Raw genomic sequence first — 13,416 nt, 5'->3', positions numbered from 1 at the left:
TGAGTACCTGGAATTACAGGCATTGCCACCACTCCCAGCTAATTTTTGTGTTTTTAGTAGAGACAGGATTTCACCATGTTGGCCAGGTTGGTCTTGAATTCCTGACCTCAAGTGATCTGCCAGCTTCGGCCTCCCAAAGCGCTAGGATTATAGGCATGAACCACCATACCCGGCCCTCAAAATACATATTTTGAAAAGAAGAAGGACTAGGCATTTTGAAATGCATGCTTCCTGCATATAGGCAGGGTGCACTGAGTAGAGGCTGCCATAGGCTCTACTTGCTGTTATCATTACCTGTCTTGTGAAATTATAATTTTTAAAAATTTTTTTTTAGAGACAGTGTCTCACTATGTTGCCCAGGCTGTTCTCAAACTTCTAGCCTCAAGCCATCCTCCTGCCTTGGCCTCTCAAAGTGTTGGGATTACAGGGGTAAGCTACCATGCCTGGTCAAAATTAGGATTTTTTTTGTTTTGTTTTCAGACAGAGTCTTGCTCTGTTGCCCAGGCTGGAGTGCAGTGGTGTGATCTCTGCTCACTGCAACCTCTGCCTCCTGGGTTCAAGTGGTTCTCCTGTCTCAGCCTCCCGAGCAGCTGGGACTACAGGCGCTCGACACAACACCCAGCTAATTTTTGTATTCTTAGTAGAGACAGGGTTTCACCATACTGGCCAGTCTGGTCTTGAACTCCTGGTCTTGTGATCTACCCACCTCGGCCTCCCAAAGTGCTGGGATTACAGGCATGAGCCACATGCCTGGACCAAAATTAGGATTTTTTTTTTTTTGAGACGGAGTTTCGCTCTTGTTACCCAGGCTGGAGTGCAATGGCGCGATCTCGGCTCACCGCAACCTCTGCCTCCTGGGTTCAGGCAATTCTCCTGCCTCAGACTCCTGAGTAGCTGGGATTACAGGCACACGCCACCATGCCCAGCTAATTTTTTGTATTAGTAGAGACGGGGTTTCACCATGTTGACCGGGATGGTCTCGATCTCTTGACCTTGTGATCCACCCGCCTCGGCCTCCCAAAGTGCTGGGATTACAGGCGTGAGCCACCGTGCCCTGACTCAAAATTAGGATTTATTTATTTTTTTTTTTTTGAGAGAGTCTAGCTCTGTTGCCCAGGCTGGAGTGCAGTGGTGAGATCTCAGTTCACTACAACTTCTGCCTCCTGGGTTCAAGCTTTTCTCCTACCTCAGCTTCCTGAGTAGTTGGGATTATAGGCATGCACCACCACACGCAGCTAATTCTGTATTTTTAGTAGAGACAGGGCTTTTCGATGTTGGTTAGGCTGGTCTCAAACTCCCAACCTCAGGTGATCCGCCTATCTCGGCCTCCCAAAGTGCTGGGATTACAGGTGTGAGCCACCACTTCCAGCCATTTAACTTTAAATCTAAATTAAATTAAATTAAATTAAAAATTTAGTTTCTTCGTCACAGTAGCCACATTTCAGTGTTCAGTAACTATTAGCTACATGTGACTAATGGCTACCATATTGCTCAGCACAGATACACAACATTTTCATCCTCATGGAAAGTTCTATTGAACAGCCTGCTATATACTTAAACAAAATATCACCAGGGTTACAAACTACCTCTTAAAACTTATTTGATAGGCTGGGCATGGTGGCTCATGCCTGTAATCCCAACACTCTGGGAGGCTGAGGCAGGTGGATCAACTGAGGTCAGGAGTTCCAGACCAGCCTGGCCAACACAGTGAAACCCAATCTCTACTAAAAATACAAAAATTAGCCAGGTGTGGTGGCACACACCTGTAATCCCAGCTACTCAGGAGGCTGAGGCAGGAGAATGACTTGAACCCAGGAGGCAAAGGTTACAGTGAGTCACTGCACTCTGGCCTGGGCGACAGAGCTAGACTCCATCTCTAAACAAATAAATAAAACAAAATTTAGTTGACTGAAACAAATTCGAATATATTCCAACACTAATTTTCCTGAGATGATTCACTAAAATCACATTTCAAGGTGCAATCAAAACCCTCAGTATTCAATTTCTAAGGCAGGCAGGGTACGCTGGGAAGGTGCCTACATACACAAATAATTTTGTCCTACAAAAAAGCGGTTTTCGCTAGTAGACACAGGTAGTTATGGCCTAAGAGTTAAAGAACTGCTTTTCTCAATGTAAACTTAAAACTAACATACTTGCTGTTTACTGAATTTGGTATTCTGCACTGATTCAATAAATGAGTCAGTAGTACTAACATGATAACAGGTTAAATAATGAGATTGATTATATTCAACTTCTTTAGTACAATCCATCGACTTTTCTCATTTTTGCTATCATTATGGATTCATCACTTCACTACTTAAGACATTTCAACTAACTCTAGTCATCATTTTCCTTTCGATACACAGGTGAACAGAATTTAGTCAATGGGTGATCCATTAAACTTGCTTCTGTATTCTTCCATTATTTCCAACACTGTTATTTTTATTTTTCAGTTTGTTTTTTTGAGACAGAGTCTTGCTCTGTCGCCCAGGCTGGAGTGCAGTGGTGCGATCTTGGCTTACTGCAATCTCCACCTCCTGGGTTCAAGTGATCCCCGTACCTCAGCCTCCCAAACCAATTATTTTGCCCCTCACATTAAGTCTTCATTTTGTTTGCCTACTGAATACTTAACGAATGTGTGGTTTCATCCTCTTAGTTCACATGAGAGCATGGGCACGCAAACAATGGACACCTCTGAGTTCTTAGATGGGAATGGTTTTCAGCTTCTCAGTGGCTTTCAGCTTCTACAGGCACACACCACCACACCTGGCTAATTTTTGTATTTTTAATAGAGACAGTGTTTTGCCATGTTGGCCAGGCTGGTCTCAAACTCCTGACCTCAAATGATCCTCCTGCCTCAGCCTAGGATTGGGATAACAGGTGTGCTGTAAAAGGCTGGGATTACATGCATGAGCCACCATGCCTAGCCCCAACACCATTATTTTTAGAAAGTATCCTTGCTTTCTGGCCCAAACAAAATGTTCCAAGACTCACCTGTGCCTCCCTAGATCCAGACATGGAATCAGTCATTTTTCTGAGGTATGTTGGTTCCTTTAAGTAAAAAATTGTTTTATTTTTAATTTATTTTATTTTATCTTTTTTGTTTTATTTTTTGAGACAGAGTCTCGCTCTGTCACCCAGGCTAGAGTGTAGTGGCATGATCTCAGCTCCCTACAACCTCTGCCTCCCGGGTTCAAGTGAGTCTCCTGTCTCAGCTTCCTGAGCAGCTGGGATTACAGGCATGTGCCACCTTGCCTGGCTAATTTTTGTATTTTTAGTAGAGATGAGGTTTCACCATGTTGGTCAGACTGGTCTCAAACTCCTGACCTCATGATCCGCCCACCTTGGCCTCCCAAAGTGCTGGGATTACAGGCATGAGCCACCGTGCCAGGTCTGAAAAATGGTTTTAGACCCCAAAATTTAGACAGCAGGAGTGCAATATGATCAGGCTCATGTTGGTGGTGTAATATTGCTCCTTGGCAGTTTCATTGAACAAAGTTAGAAAAGACATATTTTATTGTTATTAGTTTATATTCATATTTTCAACTTAGTTCTTATATAACTGCATGTCCACTCCAATTTTTTATTCTTCTTCCAAGTTATAATTGCATTTCTCTTTCTTTGTAATTCAATGGAACACTGAATTATCACTCTAAATAAAAATGTTAAATTCTTAACAAAGTTAGCATAATCCCTTATTTCTTTTATTTGGCAATAGAAAAAAGTATGAAACAGTAATGCAATTATTAATACCAACAGTAAAACTACTGAATTACATTCAAATTCTTTGCTTTTCTCTTAAAATGCGTCTCACTACGGATGACCAACCCAATTCCTTTGCCCCTCACAATAAGTCTTCAGTTGTTTGCTTACTGAATACCTAAGGAAAGTGCGGGTCCATCCTCTTAGTTCACGTGAGAGCACTGGCAGGCAAACAACGGCCACCTCTGAGTTCTTAGATGGGAATGGCTTTCAGCTTCTCATTTTCCTCTTGAAAGACTAGGATTTTTTTAAAATGCAAATCATCTTATCAATAGTTAAATGGCAGATAGGCTACCTTCACATTATCTTTTAAAAATAGATTTTTATATGGAAGGAAATGAACAATGTTCCAAAATTATTCATGACAAGGAAATGGTGTAACATAGGTAACTTGAGGTAATTCTGATTCACAGTAGGTTTATCATCCAGACTATACAACTATAGATTTCCAACACAGAGACACACTGGACAGGTACCTACACACATCCTTCTGTCACAACAATCATTCAACACACACTTGTGAGGACATAGGCCATTACCACCATTCAGCATAAATATATTTTCTTGCTCAGTCTGTGAAGGAGCCAAAAGAAGGATTACTAGAAGAAAGTTCTTCATACCCTGTTGGTTTCCTAGAAGAGAAAACACACCAATGAAACATAGTTACACAGGAGCTGTCCCATAATTAGTAAGTAATACAAGGCTGGAACTGATTTTGTCATTTAATCTGACAAGTAGGTCATTTGAGACTCACAAGAGTTGCCTGGCACCTCTGTCATGGCCTAACCCAGAGAAGGCAGTGCTACCACTCAGCACACTGCTAGTGAGCCTAGACCTGGGGTCTCGCTGTGTGCTGACCTTATTTGGGCCTCGCTTGACTCCCATGAACTGTTGTTTTGAGCAAAAGGGCTCCTTAAATGGTGGCTATTATCATTTATTTATTTATTATGTATTTATTTCTATTATTATTATTTTGAGGTGGAGTTTCACTCTTGTTGTTCAGGCTGGAGTCCAATGGCATGATCTCAGCTCACTGGAACCTCCACCTTCTAGGTTCAAGTGATTCTCCTGCCTCAGCCTCCGGAGTAGCTGGGATTACAGGCACCTGGCACCATGCCCGGCTAATTTCTGTATTTTTAGTAGAGATGGGGTTTCACCACGTTGGCCAGGTTGGTCTTGAACTCCCGACCTCGTGATCTGCCCACCTCAGTCTCCCAAAGTGTTGGGATTACAGGCATGAACCATTGCGTCTGGCTTTATTTTTTATTTTGAGACAGGGTCTCACTGTGCTTCCCAGGCTGGAGTGCAGTGGTGCGATCATGGCTCACTGCAGCTTCCATCTCCTGGGCTCAAACAATCCTCCCATCTCAGTCTCCCAAGTAGCTGGTACTATAAGTATGCACCACCACGCCTTGCTAATTTTTGTATTTTTTTTGTAGAGACAGGGTTTCACCATGTTGCCCAGGCCAGTCTGAAACTTCTGGGCTCAAGCAATCCATCCACCTCGGCCTCCCAAAGTGCTGGGATTACAGGTGTGACCAACAGTGCCCAGCCCCAGCTCTTAAAAAGCCCAGATAAAATCACCGACATTTGAGATACATTGCCTAAAGGCTGCACCACCATCAGTTTCTGTAGATTTCGCAAGCTTATGTCAAATTTAGTTCCCAACAGGAATGCCATTAGTGCATTACAGTTTGCCATTATTTATTTTTCTTCTGAGATAGAGTCTAGCTCTGTTGCCCAGGCTGAAGTGCAATGGCGTGATCTCTACTCACTGCAATCTCTGCCTCCCAGGTTTAAGCAATTCTCGTGCCTCAGCCTCCCAAGTAGGTGGGACTACAGGCGAAAATCACCATGCCTGGCTAATTTTTATATTTTTAGTAGGGACGGGTTTTCACCATGTCAGCCAGGCTGGCAATTTGCCATTATTAAGAGTTGACAAAAGAGGCTGGGTGTAGTGGCTCATACCTGTAATCCCAACACTTTGGGAGGTTGAGAAGGGTGGATTGCTTGAGCCCAGGAGTTTGAAACCAGTCTGAGCAACACGACAAAACCCTGTCTCTACAAAACATAAAAAAATTAGCTGGGTGTGGTGGCAGTCGCCTGTAATCTCAGCTATTCAGAAGGCTGAGGTGGGAGGACCATTTGAGTCTGGGAGGTGGAGGCTGCAGTGATCCATGATCATACCACTGCATTTCCAGCCTGGGCAACAGAGTGAGACCCTGTCTCAAAACGAATGAAAGAAAAAAAACAAAGAAAGAAAAGAAAAGAAGAAAGGAAGCGAGAAAAAGCAAAGAGTTGACAAAAAAAATGTTCTTGGATTAAAAACAATGACTTGAATGTGGCTTTTGTTGAAGAAAAAAATAGAATATAAAAATAAATAAAAATAAAAATCGCTATTTAAGACAACTGCTCTAGCCAATTTCTCTAGAAAGTAAGCTCCATAAGGGAAGACACTTCAGTGGTTTTAATGTTTTATAACAACATTTATAACAACACACGCTGTAGGCCTGAAAAGCATTTGATTTGTAGTGAATAAATAATTGACTTATATAATTCAATGTCTTTAAAGAGCTATAAAATAAATTCTTTTAAAGATTTACTATAGGAAAAAAATGAGTCTTCCTGAATAAAACTGTTGTGCTGCTTTTCATTAGACAGTTAAGAACTTGTTTCTTTGACTTCCAGGAAGATCAAAGTGAGGCCATTCCAAGAATACCTCGACTGGTCTTCCTTTGGCTCTCATCTTTCAAATCCAGTACTTTTACACTGCCACTAGAATTACCTTTTGAAAAAACCTGAAAGCCAAAAGTTTAGATCCTGTGTTCCCTCTTCATTCAAGCCCTAATCTATTGTTTATCGTACTTGCCCCCGTCCCTCCTGCCTTCACGCCCTCTTATTCACTCTGTTTCAGCCAAGGGATCATCATTCCTTCAACACATGCTGCTTATTCCCACCTCCACCACATTCCTGATGTTATTTCTTCCACCTTACAATGTCCTTTCCTCCCCTCATTCCAAGTACTGGTCTGCCCCCTTCATTACCACATCAAAGACATCCTTTGAAATTTGCACTGCCTGTGTTTGAAGCAAAGTTGTTCTACTACTTAAGCCTCAGTTTCCTCATTGGCAATACTGTAGTTTCCTGCCTGATAGGGTTCTGTGAGGAGACAATAATATTATCCAGCTTCCGCCGGGTGCAGTGGCTCACGCCTGTAATCCCAGCACTTTGGGAGGCTGAGGCGGGCAGATCACCTGAGGTCCAGAGTTTGAGACCATCCTGGTCAACAAGGTGAAACCCTGTCTCTACTAAAAATACAAAAAAATTAGCTGGGCGTGGTAGCAGGTGTTGGTGATCCCAGCTACTCAGGAGGCTGAGGCAGGAGAATCGCTTGAACCCGGGAAGGGGAGGTTGCAGTTAGCCGAGTTCGCACCATTGCACTCCAGACTGGACAACAAGTTCAACACTCCAGCTCAAGAAAAAAAAAAGAAAATTATCCAGGTTTCATAAATATCCATGCTTTATTAATATTAGCTCTTAATAAAATTAAAATTTCTTCTGTTTACCTGAAAAGTATTTTTGTCATTCTTTATATCTTTTTGCTGTTTTTTTTTTTTTTTTCTGAGACGGAATTTTGCTCTTGCTACCCAGGCTGGAGTGCAATGGCGCGATCTCGGCTCACCGCAACCTCCGCCTTCTGGGTTCAGGCAATTCTCCTGCCTCAGCCTCCTGAGTAGCTGGGATTACAGGCACACGCCACCATGCCCAGCTAATTTTTTGTATTTTTAGCAAAGACAGGGTTTCACCATGTTGACCAGGATGATCTCAATCTCTTGACCTCGTGATCTGCCCGCCTCGGCCTCCCAAAGTGCTGGGATTACAGGCATGAGCCACCGCGCCCGGCTACCTTTTTGCTGTTTTTTTAGAGACAGGGTCTCACGCTGTCACCCAGGCTGAAGTGTAGTGGTGCAATCATAGCTCACCACAGCCTCAACCTCCCTGGGTCAAGCAATCCTCTTGTCTCAGCCTCCCAGTAGTTGGGGGCCACAAATGCACACCACCACACCTGGCTATTTCATTAACTTTGTAGAGATGAGGTTTCCTTATGCTACCCAGGCTGGTCTTGAACCCCTGGCCTTAAGCAGCAATTGTGCCACCTCAGCCTCCCAAAGTGCTGGATTTACAGGTGTGAGCCAGCCACCACGCCTGGCCAAATATTTTATCTGGTTTTTTTTTTTTTTTTAGATGGAACCTAGTTTTGTCACCTAGGCTGGAGCACAGTGGCGTGACCTTGGTTCACTGCAACCTCCACCTTCCAGGTTCAAGCAATTCTCCTGTCTCAGCCTCACAAGCAGCTGGGATTACAGGTGTGCACCACCATGCCCAACTGTATTTTTGTATTTTTAGTAAAGGCGGGGTTTCATTATGCTGGCCAGGTTGGTCTCGAATTCTTGACCTCAAGTGATCTGCCCGCCTTAGCCTCTCAAAGTGCTAGGATTACAGGCATGAGTGATTGTGCCCAGCCCCAAATACTTTATATCTTAACCTGTGTTCTTTTTTTTTTTTTTTCCCTTGAGACAGAGTCTCAATCTGTTGCCCAGGCTGGAGTGCAGTGGCACAATCTCAGCTCACTGCAGCTTCCGCCTCCCGGGTTCAAGCGATTCTCTTGCGTCAGTCTCCTGAGTAGCTGGGATTACAGGTGTGTGCCACCACACCTGGCTAATTTTTGTATTTTTAGTAGAGACGGGGTTTCATCATGTTGGCCAGGATGGTTTCGATCTCCTGACCTCACAATCTGCCCGCCTCAGCCTCCCAAAGTACTGGGATTACAGGTGTGAGTCACTGCGCCCGGCCTTTAACCTATGTTCTTAAAGTATTTGTGCCTTAAGAACAGTGGTCCTAGAACATGATCCATCTCAAAAATATTCTCACTTTGACCCCTCTTTAACTTGTTAGTTTTTTCTTTATGCATCTAATATTCAGTATTGTCTCAATGGGGTCATTGCATTTTTCTGTTCTCTAAATTGGTTTAGGACAGTAACAGTTGTATTTCTTTCATGTGTCTGCATATGTATGTCTCTTTTATTTTTTTTTTTTGTCCCTCCCCACCCTCCCTTGTATGTCTCTGATTAATACTTCTGCCATACATTTGAAATTGGTATCTACCAAATCAACCGATGTGAGGTAATAGAGAGAGATAAGAGGCACTCAATAAGTGGTAGCACTGTACATTATGCCGTTTACCTACAGGCTGGGCACGGTGGCTCACGCTTGTAATCCCAGCACTTTTGGAGGCTGAGGCTGGTGGATCACCTGAGGTCAGGAGTTCGAGATCAGCCTGACTGACATGGAGAAACCCTGTCTCTACTAAAAATACAAAAATGAGCCAGGCTTAGTGGTGCGTGCCTGTAATCCCAGCTACTTGGGAGGCTGAAGCAGGAGAATGACTTGAACCCGGGAGGCAGAGGTTGCAGTGAGCTGAGATTGTGCCACTGCACTCCAGCCTGGGGGACAGAGCGGGACTCTGTCTCAAAAAAAAAAAAGTTTACATATAATAATTTACTCAAGTCTTACAAGAATCCTATTAGGTAGGTAGTAGTATCTCTATTATATTAAACAATCATTGCAACAACTACATTGGTTTAACAGAGATGGCTATGCCATTAGAAAAGCACCTTGTCAGAAACCTTAGTATTTTAAGATTTCTCTGAGTTTCTTATTCTCTTCTACAACAAAATCATTAACTACATTTTTTTCCTAATATTGTTTCTGTGTTTATGAGTATGTGTTTATGACCCTTGACCTAAGATCCTTGACCCTACAGCAGCATGTTACTCCTAAACTCCAGGAGCTGTTTCAGAGAGTGTTTTCTGACATGCTGGCTGGGGTCTCATTTCTAGTGCTGAGCTTGGAAGCAGTGGACTTTTAGTACCAAGTCAGGCAAGCAGGCGCAAGCAAGGACTTCTGGACAACAGGAGTTAGTGGACCTCCAAAGCTGACAAAGCTGTACAGCGTGATCCCACTACTGTTCTGAGACCCCCTCTTTGACGTTAGCAGTCTGATTGCTTGCCATTTTCTCAGAACTAATGTCAGGCAACAACATCTGACACACAATCTGGAAACAGGACCCCATTTCAAACTGTTATAAATTCCTCTCTTCATTCTTGGTTGGTATGAGAAAAATATGTAATGCATATGGAAGAAAACATAAACTCTAAGTGAGTCTCATAATAGGAATTCCTCTGATCATGGGCATGACAATTTGCAAATCTGAGTAGGTGTTATGTTCCTCACCAACCCGGCAAACCAATTAAGTGGGTAGCTAACCTTCTGAAACATTGCAGAATTTTGATTTTATCATAGACATCATATAATATTTTTTCTATCTCAAGGATCTACAGCAAGTATACCCCTTCAATTGAGAGGGGTCTACTGTATTATTATTCATTTCAAATATATCTCTCTATATTACCTAAAGATTTTACAAGGCCAGACAACTTTATCTTACATTACACAAGATACTATAAATTATCCTGGATATATTCTGAATATATCCTGGATATAGCCCAAAGATTACTTATAAATCTCTAGTGAAGTTCAAGTGAACACATTCTCTGGAGAACTTTACAGTTTACTCATTAAATAAAAACAGGTTAATTGAATGGCTTTAATGTCATTAGATAATTCTTAGGCACCCACAATGAGATGCTGCACAGATAAAGACATTATTCTGTCCCACAGCTTGCAATCTAAAATTAGATAAACACAGGCAAGCCAGATAAACATAGACAGCACATTTTTTAAGACAAAAAAAAAAAAAATGATGGGACAGAAAAATGAGAGTAGTGAACCAAAACGGCAAAAGGAATCAACAAATATTTCATCTTCTGCCTTTTATTTGTAGCCTTAATTACCTCTATCACAACCAGACTGCTAACGTCAAAAAGGGTGTCTCAGAACATTAGTGGGATTACCATTGTACAGTGTCCTCAGCTTTGGAGGTCCAGAAACTCCTGTTGTCTCGGAGTTATTGCTTGTCCCTGCTTGTCTGACTTTGGGTACTAAAAGTCCACTATTTCCAGCACTAGAAATGAGAGCCCAACCAGCATGTAACACTCTCTCAAACAGCTGGTGGAGTTTAGAAGCAACATGCCATAGCAGGCCAAGCAGTCTGGAGGTGAACACAGCCCTAGGTGCCCATGTGATCATCAGGTTGAGACCTCCCAACTAACCCTCACCCTATGTGGTCGGTCTACAAGCCCTGGCTGGCCTTCTCCTTGAAGTTAGGTTTAAAAAGAAAAAATACGCTTTCAGTGTGCCAGGCTTCAGGGTAGGTGGTAGGGATGCAGATAAACATGACATAAGCCCTCTTTTGGAACTTACAATTTATTTTAGGAGATAGCTCATAAACAGACTATTTTTATGTAATGTAGTAAATGTAGTGGCGGGTCGGGGGACAGGGGAAAAACCAAAGGAGGGGTGTCCAATCCTTCCTGGTGGTCAGGGAAGGGTTACTGCCGGAGATAAGGAGGAGTCTGAGAGTTAGGCAGAACCAGGAGAGTGTAGCCCAGATGCCAAGAGTGTGTGACAAACAAGAGGGAGAAAAGCAGTGTCAGACTCTGCAGATGTCCAGTAACACGGACCTGAAGAAAGTCCATTGGATTCATCAAATACAACAGAGATCATTGGCAACTGTTGACAGGGCAACTTGAGTGGAGCTGGAAGAAGTCATACAGTAGTGTTGAGAAACTAAGGAGAGAGAAAATAGAAATAAAAAGCTTGGCTATGAAAAGAAAGTGAATGAGAGAAATAAGTCATTAAGAGAAGATTGGTTTGTTTTCTTTATGATCCGAATTGACCAGTTTCTGATCTGAGAGAAAGGAGCTGGCTGGAAATAAAAAGAGGTGATTGATGGATCAAGGGAACAAGTTATTGGTTCCAGTTCCAGATCCCACTCCTGTTTCCTCCTGAGCTCTGTCTCTCCTATTCTATTAAATAGCAGCTCCCTTTCCTCAGGGATGGACTTTGCTTTTAATTTCCCTTGCACATACTCAACTGTACCTCCATAAAACATGACAGTGACGTCTACTAAACGCAAAAGCCACAGCTGCAGAGACGTCCTGATGACTGGCTCCCTTCCCAAACTATGTGTTAACCTACAAAGCACTAATACCTCTTTCTAGTGATGAGGATGCTTCTACTTCCCATCCAGGGCATCGCTGCCTGTCAAGCTGCCCTGGAAGCCCAACTTTTTTTTTTTTTTTTGAGACAGAGTCTCACTTTGTTGCCCAGGATGGAGTGCACTGGCATGATCTTGGCGCACTGCAACCTCTGCCTCCTGGGTTCAAGCGATTCTCCTGCCTCAGTCTGCCCAGTAGCTGGGACTACAGGCGCAAGCCACCACGCCCGGCTAACTTTTGTAGGGGACGGAGTCTCGCTCTGTTATCAGGCTGGAGTGCAGTGGTGCGATCTCAGGTCACTGCAACCTCCGCCTCCTGGATTCAAGCGATTCTCCTCCATCAGCCTCCTGAGTAGCTGGGATTACAGGTGCGTGCCACCACGGCTGGCTAATTTTTGTATTTTTAGTAGAGACGGAGTTTCACCATGTTGGCCAGGATGGTCTTATCTCTTGACTTCGTGATCTGCCCGCCTCAGACTCCCAAAGTGTTGGGATACAGGTATGAGGCACAGCGCCTGGAGAGAAGCCTAATAATTAATTGGACTTATTACTTGGAAGGTTGCCTTTTGAGATTGTTTATTTATTTATTTGAGATGGAGTCTCGCTATGTCGCCCAGGATGGAGTGTAGTGGTGCAATCCCAGTTCACTGCAACTTCTGCCTCTCCGGTTCAGATGATTTGTTTCTCAGCTCCCGAGCAGCTGGGATTACAGGCAGGCACCCCACACCCGGCTACTTTTTGTATTTTTAGTAGAGACCAGGTTTCACCATATTGGCCAGACTGGTCTCAAACTCCTGACCTCAAGTGATCCGCGTGCCTCAGCCTCCCAAAGTGCTGTAATTACAAGAGTGAGCCATCACACCCGGCCACATTTTATCTTCTAATAGGAGGAAAATAGTATTTATGTGGGATTACATTGGTTTACATTCTAATTAAATGAGAACAGATATAAAGTACTTATTCCATACCTAGCAATACAGTTGGCATACATTAAAGTTTATTGAATTAAAGAATAAATTGGGCAATTATTTAACTTCTTTGAGACTGTTCCCCTAACAGTAAAATACAATTATTACTACTTGCTCCACCTCCCACACAAGATTGCTCTCAGGAACAAATGATAGTGTGTTTACACTAGTGCTTTAAAAACTGTAAAAGCACTTTACTACTTTCAAGTGGAATTTGTATGTTGATTTAATGTCATTCCTAGAGCCGGTATTTTTTTTATACTATCAATTCGTTAAATTTAGCATTCCTATTAAAGCCTATGACTGATGTGCAGAATTGCTTTAATCATTTATAATGACGTTGTTTTAGACTATTCCCAATTTTGTCTGGTTCCAGGGCTGTGGTGCCATACAGTAGTGATTGCAACAAACCCATACTTTCAGGAAAGTATTCATTTTTCTCCACTCCTGGTTTCTATTGCAAAGAAATGTCTGGCAGAAGCAGCACGAATCAATGACTCCAGCCTA

The sequence above is a fragment of the Aotus nancymaae genome, unplaced genomic scaffold (assembly GCF_030222135.1).
Source record: "Aotus nancymaae isolate 86718 unplaced genomic scaffold, 86718_ANA_hifiasm-v0.15.2.pri h1tg000036l, whole genome shotgun sequence".
Lineage (NCBI taxonomy): Eukaryota > Metazoa > Chordata > Mammalia > Primates > Aotidae > Aotus > Aotus nancymaae.
This window is presented reverse-complemented; position numbering follows the sequence as displayed.